The sequence below is a fragment of the Oncorhynchus nerka genome, linkage group LG28, assembly GCF_034236695.1.
Source record: "Oncorhynchus nerka isolate Pitt River linkage group LG28, Oner_Uvic_2.0, whole genome shotgun sequence".
In the NCBI taxonomy this organism is placed as follows: domain Eukaryota; kingdom Metazoa; phylum Chordata; class Actinopteri; order Salmoniformes; family Salmonidae; genus Oncorhynchus; species Oncorhynchus nerka.
Window position 1 is genome coordinate 31,861,455 of NC_088423.1, and position 12,323 is coordinate 31,873,777.

Below are 12,323 nucleotides of genomic sequence, written 5' to 3' on the forward strand. Positions count from 1 at the left end.
ATGGAAAGGAACAACTATCACTGCCCGGCCATCCTGTGTTCCCATAGCGGGCATTAATATCAGAATGACCGGTAAATGCATTTACAACCATATTTTTATTTTTGGGTTACCAGGTGCCTATTTTCAATCACCAGTTGCACAACAATGCGTATCCATCAGAATATTTTAAACAGTCCATAAAGCACTCAGGACGGCCCCCATAGATAGAGGTCCGTAGTAGGGTATTCCCATAGCGGGCATGGACAATAGGAGTCCCGGTAAATGCATTTACAACCATATTTTTATTTTTGGGTTACCAGTTGCACAACAATGCACGTGCATTTGCAATATGATTCTATAGTGAAAAAACACCACCAAATGGACATGATGAAATCAACACAACGAGTTATGGAAAGGTACAACTATCACTGCTCGGCCATCCTGTGTTCATCATGCCAGTCAATTTTGCATTTTTGAGCATGTCAATTTTCATATGGCATTTGGCCCCAAAAAAAGTTACTTTTGACTTTGACTTTTGACTTCCTATGAAATCATATTGTAAATGGACAAATCATATTCCTTATGCACAAGTAAAAAAAATAAAAAAAATAATGATAATAAAATACAACTAAAGTATGTTGATACAGTTCTTATACGTGTGTAATTGACAAAAAATTCGGAAGAATTTCAAAAAAAGGTCCAGAAAGCACTTTTTTAAGGGTGTGAAGTTTTTTACAAAATTTTGACATTTTTGACTTTTGACTTCCTATGAAATCATATTGAAAATGGACAAAACATATTACTTATGCACAAAAAAAAATATGATAATAAAATTGGACAAAAGTATATTCATACAGTTCTTACACGTGTAATTGACAAAAAAAAAAAATCGAAAGAATTTCGAAAAACGGTCCAGAAAGCACTTTAAGGGGTGATAATAAGTTTTTGACAAAAAAATCTTTTTTTCAAAATTTTGCTTTTGGACGTTGACTTGGGTTACATTTCCAATATGAAAAACCACGGTGGAGCGGATTCGCCACCTGTTGAATTTTTAAAGTGTTACAACTGGCAATTGCCATATGGCATTTGCAATACACTTTGCATGAATCAACGCCGAATTGGGTGGTATTGGACAATGTGTATATGGTTTGTCCGATGCCAATGACTTCCCATTCATTTTTGTCCAATACAGGGGGGTCTTCCCTTACCGCGCTTAACGCTTCGAACACACCGACCAATGTCTTGCATTTTGGTACACCAGAATTACATTCATTTCCAATGAAACACTGTGTTTGTGATGAAGTGCGTTCGTTGGATTTATCGAACGTATGCGTCAAACTGTATGCGTGCGTAGACGCCTTTACAGAAATGGTAGCAGAAGGTGAATGTTTAACGCTTCGAACACACAGACTGCATCATTGCATCACTGCTGCATAACATTTTGCGCAGCTAGGCAACTATACTGATGCAGGTACCTTTTGCAGATGGTCGCTTGCGGTTGGACACATGGAGGAGAGAATCATTTTCGCAGTATCCTCAAAACCGTGTCTTTTTAACACAACTGCTGACAACTAAAGGGACATAAACACAAAAAAATGGTGCTTGGAGACAAGTGTCCACGATAGGATTGCCAGGTCAGTTTAGTAGTGAGCATGTGCTAGATGTGGCTAGTTAGCTAGCTAGCTAGCTAACCTAGCTTGCTAACCTAGCCAATGAGGTGTGTGAAAGAGATCATTTATTTGACTATGCTAGTTACTACCCCTGATAACGTTACCAAATAATAATGTTTGAAAGATTGTGAGTGTGTATGCCAGATAAATAGTAATATAAATGGTAGATACTACTGTACCCCTTATCATTTGTCAGAAAACCGTGTGTGTGTCTGTGTACAGTAGGTGACATGTCCATGATAGCCATCTAATAACTATAGTTATGTTAGGTGATGGTTTGGCTTATCGTGTTCATGTCTATGTAGAAGAAGACTGTAGGAGGAAGTGGAGAGGACTCAGGGACAGGTATCAGAGAGAGAGAAGGGCAGAGAAAGATAAGAGGTCTGGGTCAGCAGCTTCAGGCCAGCAGCCTTGGCGCTTCTGCCACATTCTTTCTTTTCTGGATCCATTTATTGTGCCTGGGACAACGAGTGGCAATTTTACAGCCAGACCCTCTACTACGTCATCCACAAGTGTTGTCGCCACCGGTGCATCAAGACCCTCAACGTCACTTACAAGTGCGACTATCGCCTCCACCGGTGCAGCGAGACACTCTACAACGTCTACATCATCCACAAGGATGACCACCACCGGTGCAGCCATGGAAGATGATGAAATGGAGGAAGCAACTCTGGATCTAGGACAACCTGAGATTATTATGAACCACTGAGGACCTCGTTGAACAGGATGTGGCCGGGTAGAGAAACAGAGAGAGTAAAGAAGAGGAACAACATCACACCAGGCGTCATCGGAGGTACCAGCCCCCAGATTCACTCAACTCATTTCAGCAGAGGCTCCTCCAAGCCGTCGAGAGCGATGCAGCCCAACCTGATGCTCACAGGAAAGAGGATGAAGAGACCCTCTTTGCCATGAGCCTGGTACCAACACTGAAGAGGCTGCCTCAGCAAAGAAAAGCAGCAGTCAAGGATAAAATGTATCAGCTGCTGTTCGAAGCAGAGTTCAAATGGTAATAAAAAAATATTCTCCACATCACAGGTAGTGTCATAAGTGTTGCAACAGTAAAGTAGGTCATTTTTACAGTATAGATATGTAGGCTAATTTGTATTTCAGATCAAAGTATTAATATGAGGCAAATGTATAGCTGTTGTTTCTGGGTTAGAAAATATCCTAAAACAACAGTTTGCTGTCTAAATATTTGCCTGTCACATTCATACAAATTCCATGAGTAAACAGCAAGCAATACATTCTCCACCGGGCTGCCAGAATCCCAAAGGCGCATTCAACAACCAACCTTGCCCTGGACAGTCGTTTGTTAAAGATCCTTAAAGGCTTTGGCAATGGCAACTGGTGTCCAGCGTAGGGCCTCATGAGGTTGGGTCTTAAAGGGAAGGCCTCGTCGCCGACGAAGACATGGGGAACAGGTCCCAGGTCTTCAGCTCCAGGGAGTGATGCAGGTGGTGGAATCTCCAGGATGCCATTATGAAGTGCCTGGCCGAAAGCAGAGTCCCGGAGGGTCCCACCATCACTTCCCTTGCCGTAAGCACCAACAACACAGAAATAGTAAATGGCATCTACAACAGTCAAGAGTACAACTTAATATGTACAGTTGTTGTAGAATTGCGAGCCTGGATTACTACATGTTTCCCGTCAACGGAGCCAAGACCGTTGGGGAAATTCCACCTCTGCAGGAACTCAGCAGCGATGGCCCACCAGTCTTCCTCCTTGGGGACAGGCATGTATTCACCAACCAGACAGTCCCAAATGGCTTGTGCCACAGAGGGAACAATGCCTGCCACCGTGGACCGTCCAACTCGGAAGCTGATTCCAATGGTCCTGTAAGGAGTCCCCTGTTGCCAAGAATCTAAAATATAATTCAAAATAATGATCAATATTGTGTGTAACTTGAATTCCACCCACATATTATATGTACTCATATAGCTACAACATTACTGTTTATTATGCTCTACTAATTATATTGTAATACTCATCAACCATCATTAACAATGCCTTGAAACAGTACAATTCAGTCTATGGCTATATCATTAAACTGTAGCTCAGGCAAACTCTACTCTTAGAAAGAATGGTCCTATCTACTTAAAAGGGTTCTCCGGCTGTCCCCATAGTAGAACCCTTTTTGGTGCCAGGTAGAACCCTTTTGGTTCCAAGTAGAACCCTATTGGGTTCCATGTATAACCTATTCCCCAAAGGGTTATACCTGGAACCAAAAAGGGTTATCCTATGTGGAAAGCAGAAGGACACTTTTGGAACCTTTTTCTCTAAGAGTGTATGTGAGTCCAATAAGAATGTAATGAATGACTGTAACTGTCTTGAACAACAATGGGTCCTGGAGAAGACTAGCATACCTTCATCAGGGCAGAGGGCAGGCACCTCAACTTTCTTTTCATTTGGTAACATTGAATAATTAAAAACGGATTATAAACCAACTTCTGGAAAAGTTATAGTCCTAATGAACATTCTGTAAAAGTACATCTGATGTCAAATAAGGACTATTAACTAGAGCCCTTTAGCTAGCTAGGTTGCACATAAAACCAATGTATCAAATATCAATCAATTATGGTATCAAAGGCTTTAAAAATGTACTTGAATGTAGCTTACCGGAGACAAATCGCCAGGCGTTCAACGGCTGGTGGACTCCCGTAGTTGGTATCCACCCGGGCGATCCTGGCTCCAACCATCTGGAGCAGATGATCGAACTGGCTTTGGTCCAGACGAAAGTAACGTCGGAATTCCTCTCCAAACAGTCGAAGCTCTTGAATGAGACGGTGGAACTCCCCTGCCTGCTTTCAGGACTTTAATCAAATCTGGACCCAAACAGACCTGCGCTTTCGGCGGGGCTGGTCCCGGCCCAACAGCGCGATCAAGACCACCTTCCTCAACGTTGGTCTCATTGTTGAAAGAGCCTACTCTGCTATCTTGACTATTTATTATTGCATTTTGGTGGGAAATTATATTATAGGCTCTCATAATTAATTTGTGGATGTCATCGAATAAATAATATACTTGGCAAATAAATTAATAAAACATGTAAAGAGATTGTACAGTCTAACTGTTTTTATTATGTTATCCCACGTGTTTTTACTGGATATGTGTGCAACAAAAATTCAACATTCACATTTTGCTACTTTCTGTCAAGTAAGTCTACACATACAATTTGATGCATACGTTCGATAAATCCAGCGTATGCACCACACAGAACGCACTACAACTGCCTCTGCAACAAAATGCTGAGAGGCAAACGCAGCGTTCCATTGGAAATGAATGTACTCCTGGTGTATCGAAACGCAAAGCACAGTCGGTGTGTTCGAAGAGTAACTTTTGTTGCATATATATCCAAATCACGACAAAGAGTTTCCTCCAACAAACATAAGCATTTGTCAGCACCAAGGCGCAGAAAAAAAGGTATGAAAACCCGAACAAAATTACAATGTAGGAGAATGTTTTAGCTAACAATTGCCATCACTCATACGTAAACAATGTGCAATCATAAATTGTAGCCTAATCGGACGCTATACAAGTTACTGCAATATTTTACTCATTTGTAAACTATTCTACAACTGAGCTATGAATGTATAAGTAGTTTTCAACAAAAAGTTAAACAGTTCAATTCTACTTCTACTGGAACAATACCTTAGCGCGAGAAGAAGAGTACCAGTAGTCTGTCCTCAACCCGGTCAAAATTCAGGATGTAGTGAGGAGCCGCACATGCATCCCCCAACTCGTGACATGCAGCAGTACTGATTGATGGCAGAGTGGTTCCCAAACTTTTTTAAAAGAAACTCAGTCAGGTTTTCCTCTCGTCGTGTCAGTCATTGCAGACCCAAGAGTGCTATTTATAACTTGTCAGAAATGTCCAGTTTAATTTGCCCATGCCAGCTAACGTTTTTTTAGGCCATTGATTTAGTTGTAATGTTTGAGCCACTCATATCACATGAGCACACAAGACATGGCTAAATGTCTAGAATTACAGGACATTTGCTTTAAAACTGCACAATATTATCTAAATTGACACAGATATTTCAAACTTAAAAGTAATAAAGAAGACTTCAACAATGCAGTCACCGAGAGATTCACCCTGAAAGAAGGATGAATGGGCAGCAGGTAGCCTAAAGTTAGTGGTTAAGGGTGGCCAATAACCAAAAGGTTGCAGGTTCAAATCCCAGAGTCGGCTAGGTGAAAAATCTCAATGTGCCCTGGAGCGAGGCACTTAACCCTAATTGCTCCGGTAAGTCTCTCTGGATAAGAGCATCTGCTAAATGACTAAAATGTAAAGCAATGGACTTCATTTACAAGTTAAAGGGCAATTCTCCCACTTTTCAACATCATATTCATTATCCCCAGGACAATACCAGGTTCTACATATGTGAAAACGGACATTTCAATGATCTGCGGTTAAAAATGTAAAATGTCCTAAAAAAAAAGCGTATTTTTTACATCATAGGGTAGGATTAAAAAGTAAGAAATACTGTGATTTTCTAAATCTGCAGTTTCTAGCCAGAGGTTATTTTCTTGCTCCCCATGTCACTGTGAATTTCATGAAGTTGAAAATCACTTTTTTTTTTTTAACTTTTGATGATGTCATCGGGTAGAACTTTAACTTTATATTTCTTTCTACAAAATCTAGTCATGCACCGCTTTCACATATGTAGACACTGGCGTTGTGCTGTAGATAATGAAAATGAGTTGGTAAAGTTGCCCTTTAAGGCAGGTCTAAATGCCTTTTTTTAGGGTTAGGCTACTGTTGAATGAACATGAGAAGAAAGGTGCTGTTGTCCATTCAGGACCACATAGTTAACCTGTAGGCTATCAGATGAGCGGCCACCGAAGTATGTGTAAAATGAGTAAGCTCAAGTAAGCTATTCTAATTTAAAAATCGGCCTTCATCACATTGGGGAGATGTCGAGGTCAGTGAAACCTTTGGTGAGGACCAACGGCTCTGCAGTTTTATTCACTATGTCCACATCTATGTTTATGCTAGAGAGCGAGCAAAAGTATTTGTGGTTGAACAAACAGACTTATCATTCCTCTTTATCCAAATAAGAAAGGCACAATCACAAATGGCAAATGTGAAACCATCTGCTTCGATGGAGTCCTCGCCAAAAACCTGAGAGTGTTGAACTGCCATAGTACAAGCTTGACTGAGCATGCACAGGATCTACACGAACTAAATCACTCCATTTTATGTCTTGATAGTGGATGATGTTTAATCATTGCCCATTATCCAGCAATCAAACGAGTTGAAGAAGGAATGAACGATGAGAGACCTCCCATTGGGACAGTTTACACAAAACTACATGGAGTGCAGAGTATAGGGCCCCCACACTCAACTGGCGGACCATGGTCCGGATCCAGACACAGAGGGGGTCAATGTGGACCACAGGTCCCGACTACAAGTTTTTTTTTGGGGGGGGGGGGATCTCGGTTGGAATTAAATCTATGGTATCATATAAACACACACAGGACATGGGAACATTTGTACAATTGCAGAAAATTAGCTTTAAAACAGAAAGTAAAATAAAACGCCCCATGGCAAAATGTGTAGAATTGCAGAAAATTAACTTTCAAACTGCTAAAATGTCTGCCAACAAGAGGAGTGTGTACAAACATGGGTTGTGAGGTGGGGGTTTGTTACTACGCCAATAAATAACAATAGTATTGAGTACCCTGGTGTAGGGTATGTCCAATAACATTCCCTCATTACATAAAACATTTTTTCTTGTTCTCCAGTTGCATCAAGTATCGCGTGGACTTGGGTTGATGCGTATCACTATGTTGGGTTTGGGTGTGTCACAAATTCTACATTTCATGTTTGATTGATTTGATTGGCAGCAACACATACAGTTGAAGTCGGAAGTTTACATACACCTTAGCCAAATACATTTGAACTCAGTTTTTCACAATTCCTGACATTTAATCCTAGTAGAAATTACCTGTCTCAGGTCAGTTAGGATCACCAAATTATTTTAAGAATGTGAAATTTCAGAATAATAGTAGAGAGAATGATTTATTTCAGCTTTTATTTATTTCATCACATTCCCAGTGGATCAGAAGTTTACATACACTCATTTAGTATTTGGTAGCAATGCCTTTAAATTGTTTAACTTGGGTAAAATGTTTCGGGTAGCCTTCCACAAGTTTCCCAATAAGTTGGGTGAATTTTGGCCCATTCCTCCTGACAGCGCTGGTGTAACTGAGTCAGGTTTGTAGATCTCCTTGCTCACACACACTTTCTCAGTTCTGCCACATATTTTCTATAGGATTGAGGTTAGGGTTTTGTGATGGCCACTCCAATACCTTGACTTTGTTGTCCTTAAGCCATTTTGCCACAACTTTGGAAGTGTGCTTGGGGTCATTGTCCATTTGGAAGACCCATTTGCGACCAAGCTTTAACTTCCTGACTGATGTCTTGAGATGTTGCTTCAATATAGCCACATAATCTATTTTGTGATGTTCACCAGTCCCTCCTGCAGCAAAGCACAACATGATGCTACCAACCCTGTGCTTCACGGTTGGGATGGTGTTCTTCGCCTTGCAAGCTTCCCCATTTTTCCTACAAACCTATCAATGGTCATTATGGCCAAACAGTTATATTTTTTGTTTCAACAGACCAGAGGACATTTCTCCAAAAAGTACGATGTTTGTCTCCATGTGCAGTTGCAAACCGTAGTCTGGCTTTTTTATGACGGTTTTGGAGCAGCGGTCTTCCTTGCTGAGCGGCCTTTCGGGTTATGTCGATATAGGACTCATTTTACTGTGGATATAGATACTCTTGGTCCTTTGCCGTTGTTCTGTTTTTGGCCTCCAGCATCTTCACAAGGTCCTTTCACACAGGAAGCCGTTGTTCTGGGATTACTGGTTTGCTGTTGGCTGGGCTCCTGCCTGTGCCATTAAACCCTACAACTCATCCAAAGCCCGTCGGTGTCATCTCTAGGCTCTCTCCAGACAGAACGCGTATCCTTCCTGGTGCTTGCCTGCGGGCTGTATGAAGGCTGTGTGGTCCCATGGTGTACATACTATTATTTGTACAGATGAACTGCTGGTACCTTCAGGCGTTTGGAAATTGCTCTTTAAGGAATACCAAGGATGAACCAGACTTGTGAAGGTCTACATTTTTTTTGCTGAGGTCTTGGCTGATTTATTTTGATTTCCCAAGGATGAACCAGACTTGTGAAGTGATGTCATTTATTTTGAGCAAAGAGGCACTGAGTTTGAAGGTAGGCCTTGAAATACATCCACAGGTACACCTCCAATTGACTCAAATGATGTCAATTAGCCTATCAGAAGCTTCTAAAGCCATGACATAATTTTCTGGAATTTTCCAAACTGTTTAAATGCACAGTCAACTTAGTGTATGTAAACTTCTGACCCACTGGAATTGTGATACAGTGAATTATAAGTGAAATAATCTGTAAACAATTGTTGTAAAAATGACTTGTGTCATGCACAAAGTAGATGTCCTAACAGACTTGCCAAAACTATAGTTTGTTAACAAAATATTTGTGGAGTGGTTGAAAAACTAGTTTTAATGACTCCAACCTTAGTGTATGTAAACTTCCGACTTCAACTGTACATCTGTGTCAGTCGATCACGAGACCATGAAATCAAGTGACACATACAATGCATTCGGAGTATTCAGACCCCTTAACTTTTTCAAAATTTTCTTACGTTATAGCCAGATTCTAAAATTGATTGTTTTTCCCCTCATGAATCTACACACAATATCCCATAATGACAAAGCAAAAACAGATTTTTAGAAATGTTTGCAAATGTATTAAAAATTTAAAACGATCACATTTACATAAGTATTCAGACCCTTTACGCAGTACTTTGTTAAAGCACTTTTGGCAGCAATTACAGCCTCGAGTCTTAGGTATGACGTTAAGAGCTTGGCACACCTGTATTTGGGGAGTTTTTCCCATTCTTCTCTGCAGATCCTCTCAAGCTCTGTCAGGTTAGATGGGGAGCATCGCTGCACAGCTATTTTCAGGTCTCTCCAGAGATGTTCGATGGGGTTCAAGTCCGGACTCTTGCTGGGCCACTCAAGGACATTCAGAGACTTGCCCCGAAGCCACTCTTGCGTTGTCTTGGCTGTGCTTAGGGTCATTGTCCTGTTGGAAGGTGAACCTTCACCCCAGTGAGGTCCTGAGAGCTCTGGAGCAGGTTTTCATCAAGGATCTCTTTACTTTGCTCTGTTCATCATTCCCTCAATCCTGACTAGTCTCCCAGTCCCTGCCACTGAAAAACATCCCCACAGCATGATGCTGCCACCACCATGCTTTACCGTAGGGATGGTGCCAGGTTTTCTCCAAGACGTGACGCTTGGCATTCAGGCCAAAGAGTTCAATCTTGGTTTCATCAGACCAGAGAATCTTGCTTCTCATGGTCTGAGAGTCTTTAGATGCCTTTTGGCAAACTCCAAGCGGGCTGTCATGTGCCTTTTACTGAGGAGTGGGTTCCGTCTGGGCACTCTACCATAAAGGCCTGATTGGTGGTGCTGCAGAGATGATTGTCCTTCTGGAAGGTTCACCCATCTCCACAGAGGAACTCTGGAGCTCTGTCAGAGTGACCATCGGGTTCTTCGTTACCTCCCTGACCAAGACCCTTCTCCCCAGATTGCTCAGTTTGGCCGGGCGGCCAGCTCTAGGAAGAGTCTCGGTGGTTCCAAACTTCTTCCATTTAAGAATGAAGGAGGCCACTGTGTTCTTGGGGACCGTCAATGCTGCAGAAATGTTGTGGTACCCTTCCCCAGATCTGTGCCTTGACACAATCCTGTCTCGGAGCGCTTCAGACAATTCTTTCGCACTCATGGCTTGGTTTTTGCTCTGACATGCACTGTCAACTGTGGGACCTTAGGTAGACAGGTATCTGCCTTTCCAAATCATGTCCAATCAATTGAATTGACCACAGGTGGACTCCAATCAAGCTGTAGAAACATCTCAAGAATGATCAATGGAAACAGGATGCACCGGAGCTCACTTTCGAGTCTCATAGCAAAGGGTCTGAATACTTATGTAAATAAGGTATCTGTTTTATTTTCAATACATTTGCAAACATGTCTAAACCTGTTTTCGCTCAGTCATTATGGGGTATTGTGTGTAGATTGATGAGGGGAAAAAATGATTTAATCCATTTCAGAATAAAGCTGTAATATAACAAAATGAGGAAAAAGTAAAGGACTGAAGCTTTGAGTCTAAATGTAGCACTCTGACTGACCTTTTCTTTGGAAAACACTATAAAGCATTACTCTAAGTGTTGTTTTCCAAATACTCTTTAGATTGTCTGCTGTGGATGTTAAATTTGTATGTTTGAATGGAATTGGCTAAAGCATTGTTTATGTTCGGCTTTGACAGTATGCATCTGGATATGCTGAGCGTGAGACTGTTGTTTGCTCTTATGTTCCAACTGCATTCACCCACACCCTGTCTAGTCTAAAATAAGGCTGCTGGGGTTTGGACACAGACCATCGGAGGAGTTGTAGTCTGGCAACTTCCACTCAATACACACCCCAGATCCCAAACCCATGAAGGAGTTGGGCTGGCTGATGGATACTCCAAAACCAGTCCTCTAAATGGTACGTCGTCGCCCAACACCATATTACACTTTTTAGAAGTAGACCCGATTACCTTCATGAAATAAGCACAAAATGAAGATGTTTGTCTCATAATATTTGTCTCTGTCACGCCAACCTCGGCCACGTGTTTTTTTTTTTTTCCCTCCAGGAGCAAAAACTCACTCCGCACACAGAGCAGAACAGCTCTGACTGTATTCTTCCAGGGGCGTGGTACAGGAAAGAGTGGCAGGGTTAGACCTGTGGTGGTTGTCTACATTTGTACATCTTGTCCTGCCACCCACTTTCCATTTATTCCACTACTCAACCAGTCAACAAACTGTATTCTGGTCAGTAACCCCATCTTATATTCAATCATGATGTCTCAAGATGTTTGTTTACCAAAATTGGTTTGAATTCTGGCTGATGTCATCTACCCATTTTAGTAACGACAGGCAATAATATGCAAATACGAAAGTAAACCTGCCTATTCTATAACTGTTGAATTTGTGGCACAAAAAGAAATAAAAAACATTCACAAAAAAGGGTGGAAGTGGTGTTTTTGACCACATACTGAAATTATTATTTTTTATTATGAAAATGTATGTGCTCACTACTGTAAGTCGCTCTGGATAAGTGACTAAAATGTAAATATAAAAATATAAATTTAAGACTGAGAACTGAAACAAATTCCAGGGGAAAGCCTTTTTAACTCTTAGTTGAGAGAGCTCTGAACCCCATGCAGGATTAGAGGCTTTGTGGGGAGCAAAGCACAGAGTACGGATACATGCTCACAATAATGCGATTATTGTGGATAGCCAGATTAATATAATCATTTTATTTAAAACATTTACAAGCTTTGCAAGAAGAACGAATTCCCTAACAATCCTGTTTAAATCCTGACACATCTAAAATCAGTATGTGAAAACTACCTCATTCCGAATTTACTTCACTCGCCCTGAAGAGGGAGGCTCGCGCACATGCGCAGATCAAATACACAGATGGAACGCTGATTAAGATGTTTACACGTCCTAATAATTTGAAAGATTGCTCAGAAAAGGTGTTTTAAATCGGCATATGCTTACTTCGATTTTGGCCTTACACGGATT

The 12,323-nt window shown here is 41.3% G+C and overlaps 1 protein-coding gene across 8 annotated transcripts in view; it reads right to left on the reverse strand.

Moving 5' to 3' along the window:
- LOC115113134 (equilibrative nucleoside transporter 1-like) overlaps window positions 1-12,323 on the reverse strand; it is a 68,608-nt gene that overhangs the window by 36,925 nt on the left and 19,360 nt on the right. The window contains exons 1-3 of one of the 8 annotated variants that reach the window (XM_029640420.2): window positions 4,266-5,259; window positions 2,941-3,510; window positions 2,468-2,584 (exon numbers count right to left, since the gene is read on the reverse strand). The exons of 5 other annotated variants lie outside the window; for them this stretch is intronic. The gene's annotated coding sequence lies outside the window, so the exon portion shown is untranslated. Of the gene's footprint in view, window positions 1-2,467; window positions 2,585-2,940; window positions 3,511-4,265; window positions 5,260-5,297; window positions 6,654-12,323 lie in introns of those variants that run through there. 2 more of the 8 variants (XM_029640421.2, XM_029640419.2) reach the window with 2 other exon arrangements.